This window comes from Elephantulus edwardii, unplaced genomic scaffold (genome assembly GCF_000299155.1).
Source record: "Elephantulus edwardii isolate Elephantulus edwardi_28Jun2011 unplaced genomic scaffold, EleEdw1.0 scaffold00081, whole genome shotgun sequence".
Taxonomy (NCBI): domain Eukaryota; kingdom Metazoa; phylum Chordata; class Mammalia; order Macroscelidea; family Macroscelididae; genus Elephantulus; species Elephantulus edwardii.
Window position 1 is genome coordinate 10,666,120 of NW_006399831.1, and position 17,710 is coordinate 10,683,829.

Below are 17,710 nucleotides of genomic sequence, written 5' to 3' on the forward strand. Positions count from 1 at the left end.
TTGACCAATACAGCAAAGTAGCAGGATACAAGATCAACATACAAAAATCAGTTGGATTTCTCTACAGCGACAAAAAGAATACAGAGCCAGAACTAAGAGAAACAATACCTTTCACAATAGCTAATCACAAGATTAAACACATGGGAATAAATTTAACCAGAAGTACAAAGGACCTTTTCCAAGAAAATTACAAAACATTACTACAAGAAACAAAGAGATCTTGAAAAGTGGAAGATTTTTGGACTTTTATTTTGTTCAATTGCTTGAACTGTCTATTCTGCTTCTTTATATGATTGCTTTATACTGTCAATTATTTCTGAGACATTAAATTAATTGATTGATTGATTGATTATATGTTTACATACTTTATTTTGACTTTTGTATTGTTCTGATATAGCTGAGTGTGTGGGTTGGGAAAGCTACCTGTTTGTAATATGTCATAATTGGAGGGCTCACTATCCGTTGATAGGTAAGCAGAGAATTAGCTAGAAGTTTGAGTGTGTGTTTCTTTTTGTTAGTTGTGAAGAGCAGCTAAGGGTGGGCAGGGGAGTTTAAGCCACCATCTGTAGTTAGTTTAACACTGCAAAATCAGGCAGTAATGATTGCTAAGTGAGTGACAACTGTTGTGGGCTTGGCAGGTAAACAGGAGCCATGTTGTTGTTCTTATTATTGTTTGTTTGATGTTGAGTTGAGTACGACCCATAGTGACCCTATGAACAACATATCTCAACCATGTCCTATCCTATGCCATCTTGACACTTCCTGACACACTAGAGCCCATCGTAGCAGTCACCATATTGATCTGGTCAAAGATCTTTCTCTCCTTCACTGACTCTCCACCCTTCCAAACATCATGTTCCCCTCAAAGGAATACCCTCTCCTAGTAACATGCCCGAACTATGTAAGCCAAAGCAGGGGCAAGGAAGCAGTTTATGTTTCTATTTACAAAGTCAGCAGGTGGCTGGCAGATGAAGGAGATATGGGAGTTCACTCTTGTCCTAACCAGATCTGGGGATAGTTGGTGGACTTAAGCATGATTATTGTTGCTCACTGGGGTGGTGACCAATCATGGTTAACCTTGTATACAGAAGCATATGATTGGTGCTGTTCATCAAATCAAGGTAGTTGACAAATGTTTGGTAGAGAAGATGCTGCCCTTCCCTGGGACTGGTATGTGTTAAGCAAGAGGGCAAGTACACAGGAACACATGGTTGCCACTGCTTGCTGTGTCCAGGGAATGGCAGTAGCCAATCAGAGCACCAGAGCATAGATGTTGCTGATCATGTTGAAATGAGGGTGTGACCCTGAAGGAGTCCAAATTCTATTGCTTTCCTGGACAAGAGGCTGGGTAGTAGATGAGTAGATTCAGGGAGTGTGTCTACTGTTGCTCACCCAATCAAGGAGGTTGTTTGGCAGCTCAGCTGATATGAGAGAATTGCACCTGGATTACTGTAAAGAGGGAGTACTGCCCAGCATCTAGTCCTTTGGTACACTTCCTTTTGATGCTTTATGAATTTATTATTTCATGATTGCCACCCATTTTAATGATGTGGTACCACTGCTTGTAAGTATAAGTCAGCTTGGAATCCTACTTCCTCCCTATTTTGCAGTCTGAAAGTCATACTTGCTTTCCTGTGTTTTCCCTTCTTAGATTAAATTATGTTCAGTTACTTTATTCCCTCTGAGCATTTACATAATTTTTCTGCATATTATAGGGAATATCATAAAATTACTTTTCTTAGTTTAGTGTCAAAACTCTTGAAAATGAGCTTTTCTAGCCACTATGTGAGCCCTTGTTGGGGAGCATGATCTCCATCTACCTTAATTATGGACACAAGGCCTTGAAAATCATCAAAAGCTGTGGAATTAATATAAGAGGAAGCTTTCCATACTGTGAGAGACAGTAGTGGAGACCCTGTGGAGACAGTGGTGGAGAAGGGGTTGAAAAGACTGACATTATTATGAAAAGATTGTGATAAAACTGTGGCAAGGATTTTGCTTGCTAGATGATTGAAGGAAAAGCTGACTTGTTACTTCTCTGAGATGAAGTTTACTGGATGATTGAGGATACCAAAGGTGTATTTGTGCTGCTAAACTGAACCTGAACTTTCACTTATGAAGGAACTGTACCTTGTTTATCTGACTTCAGACTTCTGGACTAAATCTGAAATTGTGTTGTGTGATATTCTTGTGGTAAGGGGTATCTCCCCGACCCCCAACATATTTCCCTAATATACCCCACAAGTCTGTCAGTCAATTTGCATTGAACGTTGGACCCAACAATTCATAAAAATAGTAGCTGAAACATGGGGTTAGGGGAGGGTGAGGTATGTCTGACCATGTAGCTATAGACTAAGATACTTCCCTATTATCCTTTTAGGAATCATCACTAGATTTGTCTCTCAATAATCATAGTAAGCCAAGACAGCTGAGAGAGTGCCTCTACTCCATATCACTTCTCATACATTGTATTCTTTCTAGTCAATATTCAGGGTTTTTTTTATTCTTTTGTCAGATGTTCAAGAGTCCAAGATTTTTATCTGTATCTGTTTCACTTGATTTCTTGCAGTTTTTTGTATAAATTGATGGCATGATATGTCTGAGTAACTTTCTATCTTGGCTATCCTTATTGAAATTTCTGTTCCCTCTCAGGCCTATTCTCTAAATAATCTCCAAACTCCTGAATTATTCTCATAGTAAAGTTTCCAGTGAATAAGTAAAGCCCATATTCCTTTTCAAGGATATTATAAACGGTTATTGACCTATTTATTTCAGCCTTTCACAAAGGCCTTCTAGAAGAGGGCAAAAATCTCACCTTCATTATTTTGTTCAACTAGGGCCCATAGTTGAACAAGAAATACAATTGGGTTAGGCAAATTTAGGTTAAAAGTTTCACTTCCCTCAGCTGACCATATGACTTTTATAAAATGAATTCATTTCACAATATCTGAAGATTTTTTTGCTCGTATGTTTTTTAAAAGTACAAAAGAAAACTACCTTACAAGAGAAAGCTATAAACTTCTTTTTTCTCTATAAAACCTATTAATGAAGACTTGTGAAGTATACCTTTCATTTTACTTCAAAATAGCAGTATTTCTAAAAATTTACATTCTAGCTTCTAATGCAAGCCATTAGCCTATCTTGGGTTTTACAATCAATAGTTATCATTGAGAGATTATATGACAGAACTAAAGTACCTTAATAGACAAAATAGTAATAGATGTGTTATATAACCAAAGTCATAAGACAATAACATACTTGTTTAGAAATTAGAATTTCAGATCTTACCATATGCCAAGCTTGTGTCATATCTGAAAGCTAACTTTGAGTCTACAATTTTTCAATTGTTCCTAGGCTTTTTGCTATGTTTTTTTGCTTGTTTCCTGAAAGTGCTAAAAATAATGGAAGAAATTAAGATGAGTAAGGTGTTATAACCAAGGAATTAAAACTAAGAATCTCACAAAATGCCGTGGAATTTCAGAACTATTTCCAGAGAGGAACTGTGAAAACGAATGGTCATGGAAAATCATTTTTCAGCTTTAGAGTGCAGTGGTAACACTTTGTTGTAAACTAATTACAAAAGAGCAAATTTAAGACTTAAAAATATAACTTAGATCAAGATAGAAAAATTTTCCACATTAAATCCTTACTTTAAATAATTATTTTTTATATATATACACTGCTATGCACTTAGGATAAAAGAATAGAAGCAAAGCTCTCTTTTTTAAGAAACACCTCCACAATTTGGAATTTGGTTGTTCTCAAAGGGTAAAATTTCTTGCCAAGTGGATGACAAGCTGTTGTCAAGGCGTAATGGGAAGTTTCTGTGGGAGTATGCAAGGGATTAATGCACAGAAGCTGCAGCGCATTTGAGCTAAGACTCTCTTTAAATCAGAAAGAAACTGAATTTCAACACTTTAATCTTTTCTACTTGCTAGTGTTTATTCCTAGGTTCCAATATAAACTTGTAACATTAATAGTTTAAAGAAAACAATTAACTTTTAAAAGAAATATTCAAACAATTCTCAATTTTTTATTTATTTATCACTTTCTTAAGTGTTCATTCTGAAATTCAGGTGGGATGAAATTAAAGTCATATTTTGGCTCCTGTGGATTCGGTTTAATTTTCCTCAGCTTCAGCTTGAACTTGCATATGAGTAGTTGGTGGTCTGTTCCACAATGCTCCTGGCCTAGTTTTCACAGCTGATATTGAGCTTCTCCAGTAGTTTTTTCCACAGATGTAATCGATCTGATTCCTATGCATACTATCAGGTGAAATCCATGTGTATAACCTGTGTTTATGTCTCTTAAAAAATGTATTTGCAATGAATAAGTCATTGTGCAAAATTCAATCATTCTATCTCCAGCTTCATTTCTGTCACCAAGTCCATGTTTTCCAACTACTGATTCTTCTTCCCTGTTCCCAAATTTTGCATTCCAGTCGCCCATTATTATCAATGCATGTTCGATCTATCTCTGCCTGTAAGAGTTGGTAGAAATCATCTATTTCTTCTTCTTTGGCTCTGGTTGTTGGTGCATATATCTGAATGATAGTGGTGTTCACTGGACTTCCCTGTAAGCATATGGATATAATCCTATCACGCACAATGTTGTACTTCATGATGGATCTAGAAATTTCTTTCCTAACTATGAAAGCAAGTCCATTTTTCCTCACCTTTTCATCTCCAGAATAATATATCATATTATTTTGGAGACGAAGGTGCGCCTGATACAGGCCATGGTCTTTGCAATCACTTATTATGCATCAGAGAGCTGGACAATGACTAGGGAGACAGAAGGAGAATTGATGCCTTTGAGCTGTGGTGCTGGAGAAGAGTATTGAATGTACCATGGGCTGCCAAGAAAACAAACAGATTCATCCTAGAGAGGGTTAAACCAGGCTACTCCTTGGAGGCAAAGATTCTGGGGCTTCGTCTGACATACTTTGGACATGTTGCAAGGAGAGACAGGTCTTTGGAGAGGGACATCATGCTGGGTAGAGTAGAGGGACAGTGCAGGAGGGGAAGGTCCTCTATGAGGTGGATTGATTCAGTGACTGGGGTAATCAGGATGGGTGTGTCAGAGGCAATGCAATTGGCACAGGATAGAGCAGGGTTTAGGGCTGTTGTACGTAGGGTCGCTATGAGTCACAAACGACTCGATGGCACATAACAACAACAACAACATCACTTTCTTGGTATATAAAATAATTTAACATATCAAATATAAAAAAGTATATTTATAGATCTAAGTGTGAATTTCTTGTTACTCAAGTAGTAAGAAAATTTGTTCTTGTTAGCTGCAACTGAGTTGAGTACTACTCAGCAATCCTGTGATCTATAAACTTCCCCGTACAATATGTCTCCTGATCTCTTGACTGCTAGTACCAAGTTTGATTATGGTTTCAAGTAAGATAAGATAATTGATAATTTCAATATTTTGTCCATCTATTGTGGTGTTACGAGTAGTGAAAATTTATGTGTTCCTGATGTTGGGATGTAAACCGTATCAAAGACTGTAGCCTTTGTTCTTCTGTGGCAAATGTATCAAGTCCTCCTGGCTTTTAGCAAACAAGTTTGGGTCCTCTGCATATCACAGGTTATTGATGATCTTCCTTCATCCTGAAACCATATTCTTTTTCAGAGTCCTATTTCTTGATTCATTTACTCAGCTACAGAATGAATAGTTACAGAGGAAGGATACAACCCAGATACACACTTTTCTTAATTGTAAGACATGCAGTTTTCTTTTGCTCTGTTAGGACAAGTTTTTTTTGGTCTAGGTTGTTGTTGTTAGGTCCCGTTGAATTAAGTATGACCTATAGTGACCCACTTAACAACAAACAGATCTAGAGTCCACTGGCTGAGGGGTTTTCTCTCCTTCACTGACCCTCTACCTTTCTGAACATTATGTCCTTCTCCAAGGATTAGCCCCTCCTAACAATATGTCTAAATTATGTGAGGCAAAACCTCATCATCTTTGCCTACAAAAAGAATTCTAGCTGCACCCTTTCCAAGAAATATGTTTGTTCTTTTGATAGTCCTCACTTGCAAAACAACAGCTCAAAGGCATCAATCCTTCTTCTATCATTCTTATTCATTGGCTAGCTCTCAGATGCATAGCAAGTGATTGTAAAGACCATGCCCTGAATCAGATGTCCCTTAGTCCTCAAACTTACATCATTACTCCCCAATAATTTGGAGAGTCCTTGGGGTTTTCTGCATACCTTATCACCTGATCTGCATAGAGCAACAGTTTAATAATTTCTTTTCTGATCTGGATGCCTTTTTATTTCCTTCTCTTGTCATATTATACTAGCAGGCACTTCCATACAATGTTGAATATAAGTGGTGGCAGTGAGCATCCTCGCCTGGTGCCTGTACACAAGGAAAATTCTTTTAGTCTATCTCCAGTGAGAATGATACTGGCTCTTGGTTTTGCATGTATACTTTTCTCTATGTTGAGGAAATTTCTTTCTATTCCAATTTTGCTGGGTATCTTTATTAGGAAGGGATACTGGATTTTTGTCAAATGACTTTTCTGCATCAATTTCTAAGATCATGTATTTCTTATTATTTGTTTCATTAATGTGGTGAATTACTTTGATAGTTCTTCTTATATTGAACTGTCCTTGCATACTTGAGCTGGACGACCAATTTAGTAGAGTGGCAGGATATAAGATCAATATCCAAAAATCGGTGGGATTCTTCTACAATAACAAAGATAACTCAGAAAAGGAAGTCAAGAAAGCAATACCATTTACAACAGCCAGCCACAAACTGGTATACTTGAGAGGAAACCTAACCAGAGACTCAAAAGACCTGTACAAGGAAAGCTACAGAACATCTCTGCAAGACACAATAATTTGGAGATATCCCTAACTGCAGACTTCCCCAGTTCTGGTACCAAAGGTATTAATTGTGGATCCAATTAAGATGAAGTTGTTGACAATTTCAATCTTTTCTCCATCTATCATGATGTTACCTATCAGCCCACTGGTAAGAATCTTTGTTTTATTAACACCGAGATGTAACCCATATTGAATGCTGTATTCTTTGATCTTCTGCAACAAGTGTTTGAAATCCTCGTCATTTTCAGCACGCAAGGTTGTATCATCTGCATAACACAAGTTATTGATGAATCATTCTCTGAACCTGATATCATATTCCTCTTTGTTGAATCCAACATCTTGAATAATTTGCTCAGCATACGGATTGAATAGGTATGGAGAGAGAATATAAGCTTGATGCACTGTCTTCCTAATTTTAAATTATGTAATGTTCCCTTTGTTTTTTTACACTATAGCTCACTATAGCTCTAGATATAGGTTATGCATGAGCACAATTAAGTGCTCTGGGATTTCCATTCTTCTCAATATTAGCAATAACTTGTTACGATCTAACAGGCAAATGTCTTTGCATAGTCAATAAAGCATAAATAGACATTATGGTTTTCTTTCATCCAGGATCCAGCTGACATCAGCTACTGATATCCCTGGACTCTTATAATCCTGCTTGAAGTTTTGGCAGTTCCCTACGTATGTACAGTTCTAGCTGTTTTATAGATTTCTTATGGGTATAATGAAATATTCTATCTTCTAATAAATAGTCACAGTATGTTATGATGGATGATAACAAAGCAGTATATGCCAGATAATTTGAAGGACAGCTGCCTGGCTGAGTGACTGAAAGAGATCCATATTTGTTCCCATTCCCAAGAAAGGTAATAAAAAAAATGTGGAAATTATCTACCAGTATCATTAATATCACATGCAAGCAAAATATATTGAAGATTATCCAAAACATCTAGAACAGTATATTGGCAGAGAATTGCCAGAAAATCAAGCTGAATATAGAAGAGGCTGTGGCATCAAGAATATCATTACTGAAGTCAGATGGTCCCTGACAAAGAATATCAGAAGGACATCTATTTGTATTTTATTATCTATGCAAAGGTATTTGTGTGAATCATAACAAACTTTAATAGGAACAGCTGTGGTTTGTCGTGCACCATAGAGTAAAAACTGACCAGTAGTGGACCCTCTGGCAGGTGTTAAGAAGCTGTTAATCACATGGGAGAAGATCGACAGTCCTTGTCGCATGGAGCAGCTTGTGGCCTCAAAGCACATGCAGATATACAGTGATCAGACTGTAAAGCCCTTCTGCAGACTCTTATTTTTTAATTCTGTGGCAACAGCTAAGTAAGCATTATTTTTCTCATATCAAAATTAGAAAAGAAAGGGTAAAGATACAGAACATGTCAAGGATCAAATAAGCTATTAATTATAGAGTTACAAGTCAAGCTCAGAGTTTTTATGTGTTCTAAACCATTTCTTTTCCAAAAACTATGTCAAAACTTTTCCTAACTATAAAAAGCACAACAGATAATAATAGATGGAACATGCATATTTTACCATTTAGATGCATGTAGCCTCATGCTCTAAGATATTGTAAGTCTATCTTAGCATCAACACGTTTTGGAAAGAAGCCAGCATAATTTTACAAGGGAGTTCCCAGACAGAGCCAAATCAGAAACCTTGAAAATAGAATTGTAGGAACATTTCATTTCATATTCTCTAGGAAAATAAATGAAAGATCTTCATGCCATATGACCATCTTCTCTGCTGACCAAACCTTCTTTGGGAGTGGTTGTGCTGCATTCCTGGAGTGTTTGAGGTCTTTATAAGAGATTCGCTTTATTCTCATCCACACTTATCATTAAGGAAAATAGTGTTCAAGCTCGGCTAGGTAATGTTTTCAATTTAACCTTTTAAAGCACAAAATTTCCATCTATTTTTTTAATTTAAAATATAGTCTTCTAAGTAACTTTCAAGCATAATATCCTTCTCCAAGGATTGGTCCCTCCTAGCAACATGTCCAAAGTATTTCAGATGGAACTTCAAAATCCTTGCCTCCAGGAGAAATCTTGTTGGTAGTCTATTATATACTCAATACTTTTCTCCAGCACCACCATTCAAAGGCATTAATTATTCTTGTCATCCTTAGTCGTTGTCCAGCACTCAGATACATGACAAGAAATTGAGAAAAGCATGGCCTGGGTCACCTTACTCTCTACACTGACATTGTTGCTTCTTAGCACTCTGGAGAGGTCCCTGACAGTAGACTTTACAATGCCACACGTCTTTCCATTTCCTGACAACTAGTACCAAGAATGTTGGTTATGGATCTGAACAGGATGAAATTGTTAAAAATCTTAATATCTTCACTAACTATCATGATGCTGCCAGTTAGGCCAGTAGTGAGAATCTTTGCTTTTTTGATATTGAACTGCAATCCACATTGAAGATTATAGTCCTTAATCTTCTGCAGCAAACATTTCACATCCTCCTCAGTTTCAGTTAGCAAGGTAATGTCATCTGCATAACACAATTTGTAAATGAGTCCAATCCTGATGCCACATTCTTCTTCATAAAGTCCAGCATCCTGAATGATCTGTTCCACATAAAGATTGAAAAAGTATGGAGAAAGGACGTATCCCTGATGCAATCCTTTTTTTATTTTCAATTATTCAGTGTTTCCTTGCTGTGCTTGTACGACTACTTCACATGAGTACAATCAAATGTTCTGGGATTCTCTTTCTTCTCAATGTCAGCCTCAATGACAATTTGCTGTGATCCACAAATCAAATGCAATTGCATAGTCAATTAAATACAAATAGATGTTCCTCTACTACTCTTTGTTTTGTGTTACAGTATCATCTGGAAGTTTCTCTGTCAATGCACTGTTCCAGTTGTTTTTGGGTAATCTTCACCAAAATTTTGCTTATGTGTGATATTAGTGATATTCTTTGATAATTTCCACACTCTATTGGATCATCTTTTTGGGAGGTGGGAATGGGAGTAAATATGGATCTCTTCCAGTTGGTTGGCCAAACAGCTGCCTCCAAAATTTCTTAGTACAATCCTGTGAGAAGGTTCAAAGTTGCATCTCCTTGTTGATATATGTTATTTATTATCTCAACAATTCCTAGGGTCCAATTTTTTTTCCAATTCCTTCAGAGAAGATTGTACTTCCTCCTTCATCACCATTGATTTTTGATCATTTGTATTTAATAAAATTCTTCTGTGTGGAGGATGAACCCAGGAAAGGAACAATCTGGAAGAGATTAATTGAAACAATGACTGTGATAATGGGGATAAGTGTGTCAGAGACAGTGAGATTGGACCAAAATAAGGCAAGGTTCAGAGCTATTGTTTATAGGGTAGCTATAAGCCATAGTTGACAGCATGTAACAAAAACAACAAGTAACGTTCAAATAATAGTGTACCAAAGAATTCTTATGAATTTATGAAATTTTTTTTCATTTGGCCTTTCATTTTAATGTTGATAATGACCATCTAGGAGATTGCCCGTCCTTCTCTGAATTTGGGATTGCAGCACAGCTTCTTTTCTCTAGGATGCTAGTGCTCCCTACAAAGATGATCTTTTGTCTGTCACATGCCAATTGACAACACAAAAATTCCTGGGGCCTTATCTTTTGCCAATAACTTTAGCGCATTTTGAAGTTTCTCCTTCATTCCCATTGGCTCTTGATCAACTAGTGCTTCCTGAAATATTTCCGTGTCATCCAACCTATTTTTGATACATTTATTCTGTATATTCCTTTCACCTTCTTTTGATACTTCCTGGATTATTTAAGATTTTGCCTACAGCATTTCTCAGTATTGAAATTCAAGGCTTGAGATGGTTTTTCAGTTCTTTCAACTTTGAGCAATGCTAAACAAATTCTTCCCTTTTTACTCTCCAATTCCACCTCTGTGCTTATTTCATAATAATACTTTGTCTTCTTGAGCTATCCTTTGAAATCACGTCCCTTTGTTTGGGTTTCTCAATGCTCTAGTGCAAATTTTAGAACCTCTTCTGAGATTCCTTTTGCCTTTTTCCTTCTTGTCTGCCTTTGTAATGATCTTTTGCTGTCTTCATGGATGTGAAGTTTACCTTTCAATATGACTTCTTTAGCCCTTATTTTATGTGCAAGACTATGCAAATGTGGTATGTTGGCCTATCCACAAGGGAATTGTCTACCGTTCTATAAGGAGATTGACTAGTCTTAACAATCTACAAGGGAATTGGCTGGTCTTGCCAATAAATTGAAGAGCTCTAACTGAAGATATTAACTCTTCCCCCATCAGAAGAAGATGACTGCTCCAACCTACTGATAATGTAAGATAGCAGTAGTGATGGCTGAACTGGAGAACTGATGTGAAATGAAATTTGAGGGGGGAACCAATAATGGCAGGACTGAGAATTTTCTTGGGCAAATAGGGGAGAGAAGCCAATATTGGCAGGACTAAGAACTTGGGAGTGCCAATAGGCTTGAGGTGGAGGTGCCTGCATGAGCATTTTGGGAACTGTATTCTGCTACTAACTCGGATGACTTTTGACTTCATTAGCATGGTTCTGTGTAGTCTATAAGCTATAGTATCAGATTTTAGACCCAGTAAAAGCCATAACATTGGTGATAAGTATAAATAAGTATGGGAGTAAGGGAACATGTCTGACCCCACGATAATTGGGTTTTTCTTATTGATGATGTGGATGGGAACAGTTCTCCTTTGTGAAGTTAGTAAATGCCAGATATGGTCATTCTCATGTAGCCTTTGCTATTTTTAAATGGGTGATATCTTTGATCATCAGGTCTTTTATAATTGGTGCTCAATGCTTCAAATGCATTCTTAAGCGTAATTTTAAATTCAGGTGGGATAGACTCAATTTTGTATTTTGGTTCTTTCAAACTTGTTTTAATGTTCTTCATCCCCACTTTGAAATTATATGTAATTGGAGACTTTTTCTATAGTCCGCATCTGGTTTGGTTGTGGCCGCTGATACTGAATTTCTCCAATGATTCCTTCCACAAATGTAGTCCTTCAGGTGAGGTTCATGTATAAAATAGTTGTTTGTGTTTGGTTGTTGGTTGTTTTGTTTTGTTTTTTAATGGTATCTCTGATGAATAAACCATTGAATATACACAGTACAATAATTTTATTTGCAGCCTCCTTTCCATCAACTGATATATACTAATAGACTATTTCTCCTTCTTTATTGTTTTCAATTTTTTCTTTCCAAATAACCAATTATTATTAATGTTTGTTCAATTTCAGGATTCAAAAAGTGGAAAAAATCTTCAATTTCCTTTTCTTTGGGTTTAGCTGTTGGTGCATAAATTTGATTAATAGTCATATTAATGGGTCTCCTTGTAGGTGTATGGATAGTATTCTATCACACACAATATTATACTTCAGGATAGAACTTAAAATTGATTTTTTTTCATAGAGGAAGACATTCAGATGGACAATAAAAAAACTCTAAATCATTGGCAATAAGAGAGATGCAAATCAAAGCAAGATATCATCTAACCCAGCAGCAGTGGCAAAGTACAGTAGGGCACCAAGCAATAAATGTTAGAGAGGAAGTGGAGAGGTAGGAACTGTCATACACGACTGGTGGAATTTTAAAATGGTACAACCACTCTGAAAGACAGTTGGCATTTCCTCAAACATTTGAACATAGAAACTCTGTATTATCCAACTATTCTACTATAATAGGAATATACCCCAAGGAAATTAGACACAGAAATCTCTATACCTATGTTCTTGGCAGCATTATTCACTACTACAAGAATATAGAAACAACCCAAATGACCAATCGCAACTTAATATATTGAGAAATTGTGGTACATTCACATAATGGAATACTATGCAGCATCCAGGACCAACAATTAAAAAAAAAAGCTACTGCAAAACTTGGAAGAGATTATAGAGCATTATGCTAGATGAACTAACTCAGTTTCATAAGAACAAATACTGAATAAGACCATTATTGTAAAAGCAGAAGGATAACTAGTAAAACATGTATGGGGAACCAAATGGGAAGGGGTGGGAGCAGAGGGGTGAGGATGGCTAGGGGCAAAACTACAAGTTTGCAGAGTTTGATGAGTGGAGTTAGGGAGTGAAGGAAATGAGAAGGATCTGTTGGAACCAGAAAAGATTGGGTAATGATGGGCAAGGTCCAATAGTGATTGATTTTATAAAACATAATGATTGGGGATGTATGAAACATAATATAAATGAAGAATAGTGTGAAACATAATGGACACAAACTTTGTGAGCAAACCAATAAAAAATAAAATTTTAAAAATTGTCTTTCAACTATGATTGTAACAACATTCATCCTCTGTTTTTCATTCCTAGCATAGTATACCATCTGATTGCCTCACTCAAAGTGAAACAATGTCAATCCATCTCAACTCACTAAAGCCTAGAATGTTGATGCTCATGAATTCCATTTAAATATTACAGTTTCTAGTTTTCTAGCATTTATGGTTCATACAGTCTATGTTATAAATATTAAAGGATATTTGCAGCTGTTTCTCCTCATTTTGATTGAATTCTATTCTAAGCTGTATCTCTAATACTATATCTATCTATGTTATTCCTTTGTTCTTAGGTGTAATAACAGATTCAGCCCTGGATATGATCATAAGTTCATGCCAGGAAATATGAGAACATTTGCTGGGCTGGCTGAGTGGAAGAAATACATATTTATTCCTATTCCCAAGAAAGATGATCCAAGAGAATGTAAAAATTATTGAACAATACCATTAATATCATATGCAAGCAAAATATTGCTGAAGCTCATTCAAAATTGTTGAAACAGTTCATTGACAGGAAACTTCCAGAAGTTCAAGCTGGGTTTAGAAGATGTTGTAGTACTAGGAATGTTATAATTCCCAGTGAGAAAATGTAAATATAACTACAATCTAGTCCATACACAAAAAAACCCCCTATATTCCACAAGGATAAATAAGCAGTTAGAAGAATTTGAAAAATGTTGCAAATAATGCTATTGGTATTGTAAATCAAGTCTAACCATCCTGGAAAAGATACCTGGAAGCAGATGATTGCCACCCTGGAAATCTCATTGAAACCCAGTCCAGTATGAACTTTCAGTTGTTGTTGTTATTGTTGTTATGTGCTGTCGTGTCGCTTGTGACTTATAGTGACCCTATGTACAATAGCCCTAAACTCTGCTCTGTCCTGTGCCAATCGCACTGTCTCTGACACTCCCATCCAGATTACTCCAGTCACTGAATCAATCCACCTCATAGAGGGTCTTCCCCTCCTGTGCTGTCCTTCCACCATCCCAAGCATGATGTCCTTCTCCAAGAACTGGTCTCTCCTTACAGCATGTCTGAAGTATGTTAGAATGGGCCTCAGAATTCTTGCCTCCAAGGAGCCACCCGGTTTAACCCTTTCCAGGATGAATCTGTTTGTGTGGGTACGAGAAGAAATAAAAAATGAAATTAAAAATTTTCTTGAAACAAATGACAATGAAAACACCACTTAACAAAACCTTTGGGAAACAGCCAAAGCAGTAATCAGAGGTGAGTTTATAGCAATAAGCAAACACACCAAAAGGCGGGGGGGGGGGGAATCACCATTGACTCTCTAACCCAACATCTCCAACAAATTGAAAATGAACAGCCAGAGAACCTGACAACCTCTAAAACACTAAAATTATAAAAATTAGAGCAGAAAGAAATTAAATAGAAAGTAGAAAAACAATTGAAACCATCAACAAAACTAGGAGTTGGTTCTTTGAAAAGGTAAGTAAAATCAACAAACCACTAGCAAAACTAACAAAGGAAAAGACACAAATAATCAGAATAAGAGAAGAAACAACCAACATCACAACAGAACCAACTAAAATAAAAAGGTTAACATTGAAACATTATGAAAAACTATACTCAAACAAATATGAAAACCTAGAGGAAATGGACAAATACTTAGAAATTCACAATTTACCTAAACTGACACAAACCAAAATTGAACACCCAAACAGACCAATTACAAAAGAAGAAATTGAAAAGGTAATAAAAAAAACTTACAGCCAAAAAAAGCCCTGGACCAGATGGTTTTACAAGTTAATTTTATCAAACATTCAGAGAATTCTCACCAATTCTTCATAAACTATTTCAGAAAATAGAGAAAGATGGAATTCTCCCAGACTCATTCTATGAAGCAAACATGTGCTTAAACATATCCAGGTAAAGACACCACCAAAATAGAAAACTATAGGCCAATATCTCTCATGAACATAGATGCAAAAATCCTAAATAAAAATCTGGGTAATAGAATCAAACGATACATCAAAAAATAATTTACTATGACCAAGTGGGATTCATAACAGGTATGCAAGGGTAGTTCAACACAAGAAAAGCAATCAATGTAATTCATCATATAAACAAAGCAAAGAACAAGAAACACATAATCCTATCAATTGATGCAGAAAAGGCCTTTGACAAAATCCAACATGCTTTCCTGATTAAAAAGTTCAACAAAATAGGATTAGAGGTGAATTTCTTAAACATAGTAAAACGTGTATACACAAACCTGAGAGCCAACATTATTCTCAATGGAGAAAGATTAAAGTCATTCCCTTTGAGAACAGGAAGCTGACACGGATGCTCTCTATAATGTCTCCTTTTCAATATTGTACTGGAAATCTTAGCGATAGCAATAGAACAATAGAAGGACATAAGAGGTATCCAAATTGGCAAAGAGGAAATAAAATTACCTCTATATGCAGATGATCTGGTAGTTGGTAGTATACTTAGAAAACCTTAAAGACTCAGCAAGAAAACTACTGAACATAGTTGACCAAACTCAGTGAAGTGACAGGATACAAGATCAACACACAAAAATCAATTGGATTTCTCTACAGTGACTAAGAGAATACAGTGCCAGAGCTAAGAAAAACAATAACCTTTCACAATAGCTAATCACAATATTAAATACTTGGGAGTAAATCTAAACTGAAGCACAAAGGACCTGTTCAAAGAAAAATCCAAAACATTACTATGCTAAACAATAAGAAACCAGGAGAAGTGGAAGATTATCCCTTGCTCATGGATAGTAAGACTAAATATTGTGAAAATGACAATACTATTAAAGGCAATTTACACATTCGACATAATCCCAATACAAATACCAATTCCATTTTTCAATGAGATGTAACAGGCACTCTCCAATTTCATTTGGTATGGGAATAGGCTTCAAATAAGCAAAGCACTCCTTAAAATGAGAAATAATGTAGGAAGCATCTCACTCCCTGGTTTTAAGTCCTACTGCACTGCCATCGTGGTCAAGACAACATGGTACTGGTACAATGACAAACACATAGATCAATGGAATAAAATTGAGAACCCAGAAATAAGCCCATCTATCTATGGTCAACTGATTTTTTATGAGATTAAATCAGTTAAGTGGGGAAATGACAGTCTCTTTAACAAATGGTGCCAGCAAAATTGGAAAAATATCTGCAGAAAACTCAAGATCCACACCTCACTCCAAGCACAAAAACCAACTCAAAGTGGACCAAAGACCTAGGACTAAAGCCAAGGACTATAAACTTTGTTAGAGAAGAGCTTGGAAGAACTCTAGAAGCCCTAATCCAGAACATAACAGTCTTCCAAACATCTGGGAAAATCTACAACCAGGAGAGGATAAACTAGACGAATGGGACCTTCTAAGAAACAAATCCCTATGCACTTTCAAAAACTTCTCCAACAGGGTAAAAAGGGAAGCCACAGATAGGAGAAAATATATATATATTTGGTAATGACATGTCTGATAAGGGACTTAGGTCTAGAATTTATGAAATACTGAACCACTACAAGATAAAGGTAAATAATCCAATTGAAAAATGGGCACAGGATATGAACAGATTCTTCACCAAAGACACTGAAGTGATGAACAAACACATGAAGAAATGTCCAAAATCCCTAGCTCTAAGAGAGATGCAAATCAAAACAACTATGAGATATCATCTCACCCCAGCAAGAATAGCAAAATTTAACAGAACAGCAAACAACAAATGCTGGAGAGGTTGTGGAGAAACTGGAACCCTTATTCATTGTTGGTGGGAGCATAAAATGGTGCAATCACTATGAAAGTTATTAGGCTGCTTCCTCAAAAAGTTGCAATAGAAATACCATTTGACCCAGCAATTCCACTATTGGGAATATACACTAAAGAAACCATAAGTGCCACCCAAAGAGATATATGCTCTCCCTTGTTTATTGCGGCTTTGTTCTCAATGGCAAAGAGTTGGAAACAGCTCATCAACAAATGAATGGATCCCCAAATACACAGAGAGATACATGTTTGTACAGTCTCTATGGTGTCTGAGAAACCTTATTTCCCTCAAGAATCATTTGTTTATTACAGTTTCTATTTTGTATTCGACTTTTAACTGTCCTTTGGGGTCTTTTTTTTCTTTCTAAAATAAAAAAAATATTTAACTCTCCTTAAAAATTACTGCAAGACATTAAGCATAACATGGGAGTGCTGTGTGATAACTAGATTGCCAGATAAGGAACTATTTTAGCTTACATGATATATGCAAATTTAGGTTTAAGTAAAAATAGGTAACTATACTTAGGTATTGGAAGCAGGAGTGGCATCCACTTCCTAAACAACTTGATTTCAGAAACTCTATGAACTTTGACAAATGTCGATAGTTGTAGAGGAGTTTCAGGGCTTTGTTCTTAGGGTCGCTATGAGTCGTTCTCGACTTGAAGGCAATCAACAACAATATATTTAGGTATGGCTAGATGAGTCAAAGTCATCTCAACTGGTAAAACATGAATTGCCTTTACCTACACTGGGAAAAAGGTAAGATATTTTTCT